The following is a 2,370-nucleotide window of genomic DNA, read 5'->3' as shown; positions in this document are numbered from 1 at the left end:
TGCATTTCCCTAATGATTAGTGATGTTGAGCATCTTTTTGTATATTTTTTGGCCATTTGCACATCTTTCTTGGAGAAATATCTATTCAGATCCTTTGCTCATTTTTAGATTTTTTTTTAATTATTAAGAGTTCTTTATATGTTCTAGACACAAGTCCTTTATCTATCTACAAAATCATATTATCTGCAAATAGAGGTAGTTTACTTCTTCTTTTCTAATCAGGAAGACTTTTGCTTCTTTTTTCTTGATTAATTGCCCTGGCTAGAACATCCAGTAAAGTTCTAACTTCTTACCCAACTTCATTCATCATCAGAAAGCCACCCTGTGGTATTTCACTATATGTCTTATTTCCTCTGCATCTTGTTTAACTGCTTTATTATAATTTTACACTTTGAAGAGTGCTTCAGGCAGAGGAAACAACAAATAGAAGAGCCCTGATGAAGGATGTGCTTCACATGCTTGAATAATGGCAAGGAGGCCAGCAATGCTGAAGCAGGGTGAACAAGCAGAAGAGTGACAGACGCGGATGTTGATGGGGAGGGCAGAGCCCAGATCATGCAAGGCCTTGCTGATTATGCCTGATCCAGGTTTTAAATCTATATCCTTTGACAAGTTCAGTCATGTCAATGGATGTGGCCATGAGGATTTGCTTAGCTCAGTCACCACCTCTGAAGAGTTTCCTGGGCCCTATGATGACTTTCAATGAAGACATTTTATGACATAAATTAAAGCTTCTGAAATTGTGTCTCAACATAAAACAGAATCACAGAATGACTGCAAGTGCTCACACAACTAAGCTAAGAAATGGGTTGTGTTTGTTGACTCCAGGGATCTCTCTCATTGAATAACCACATCTTCTCTGACATCCCAGAAGAACCAGCATGTAATCTCCAGTTTGATCTCTTAGACGTTAACAGTATCTCCTCTGGTTTAAATTCCATGAGGAGAAAAACTTGATTTCAGATTTTCTTCAGGCTTCAACTGATTACTTAAGTTTCTGGAACCATTTTCAGAAGAACTTTGTCTGGAGAACTGCTCTTTCCAAGAGTGAACAGTGACAGGGATTGTGAACGTCAAAAACATGAGCTTTGACTCCCTGGAGGTTCAGATCTGTATTGCTTTTCATACTTGGAAAAGCTACACTGATGGTGACTGTGTCTACCTGAAAAATGTGTATGGTGGCTCAGAGAGTGACACTTTCTGGTTTGCCACTGACTTACCCTCTGCCATTCCAACTGATGATAAAATTGAGTTCTGCATTTTTTACCACACTAATGGGCAAGTCTTCTGGGACAAAAACAAGGATCAGAATTATAGAATTGTCCATATATAATAGAAACATGATGCAGTGCAGACACAGATGGCATCCAGGACTGTGCATCATACCGTGCATTCTCTAAGACAGAGTTACAGTCAACAATTTTTGGCAGTCCACGGCTGGCTAGCGGGCTCTTTCCAGACTGGCAGAGCTGGAATAGAATGGATAACTTGGCCTCTTATAGATGAATTAAACAACCTAGTCACTGGTCTTGAGTGGTCATATTCTCCATGCAGTTCGAGGTCTGTATTGCTCAATATTGGGAAACTTTTGCTACTTTCCATCAATAGGCTTGAGCTTTTGGGGCCTGGCTACAGAAAAGAAATCCACTTGAGAATTTAGTGTTAGGGTCCATACAGATGATGCTACCCAATTTTGCTTTGGAGGATCAAGTAACATGCACACTCTGCAAATGAATGATTGCAGATGTCAATCACTTTTTGTTCTATACCATTCTGGATCAGGATATATTGGAATCTTTTAGCTCATGAAGACAATGACAACAAAAGAAAGATCTACCCAAGATGCTTATAAAAGTTATATTTGTGTGAGAAGAAAGTATACGCCCTATTTCTAGGAGAACCAAGACATTTGACAGTTGGGAATCATCACGAAAATGTGAATTATTAACAGAGTTGATGTCTTAGTTCATTCCTGCTGGTATCACAAAATGCCTGAGACCAGGTAATTTATAAAGAACATAAATTTATTGCTTACAGGTGTGGAGGCTAGGAAGTCCAATGTCAAGACACACAGAAGTTGGGTGTCTGGTGAGGGACTAGTCTCTGCTTCCAAGGTGGCACCTGGAACTCTGTCCTCACTAGAAGAAGGTGAAAAGGCAAAAGGGGCCAGTGCTGTGTGAAGATTTTTTATAAAGCCTTAATCCCATTTAGGATGGCAGAGCCTCCGTGACTTAATCATCTCCTCAAGGCCCCGCTTCTTAATACTATCACTGGTGATTAAGTTTGAACATATAAATTTGGGGGGCATGTTCAGACCACAGCAGTTGGTAAGAATAACCTTTTGTTGTTGTTTTGTTGTTGTCATCTTGG

The 2,370-nt window shown here is 39.7% G+C and overlaps 1 pseudogene; it reads left to right on the top strand.

Moving 5' to 3' along the window:
- The first annotated feature begins 575 nt into the window (after positions 1–575).
- LOC123632108 lies at positions 576–1,506 on the top strand (annotated as a pseudogene).
- The last annotated feature ends 864 nt before the right edge of the window (positions 1,507–2,370 follow it).

Source organism: Lemur catta, chromosome 2 (genome assembly GCF_020740605.2).
Source record: "Lemur catta isolate mLemCat1 chromosome 2, mLemCat1.pri, whole genome shotgun sequence".
Lineage (NCBI taxonomy): Eukaryota > Metazoa > Chordata > Mammalia > Primates > Lemuridae > Lemur > Lemur catta.
The sequence above is the reverse complement of the archived record's forward strand: the minus strand, read 5'-3'. Positions and strand labels throughout refer to the sequence as shown.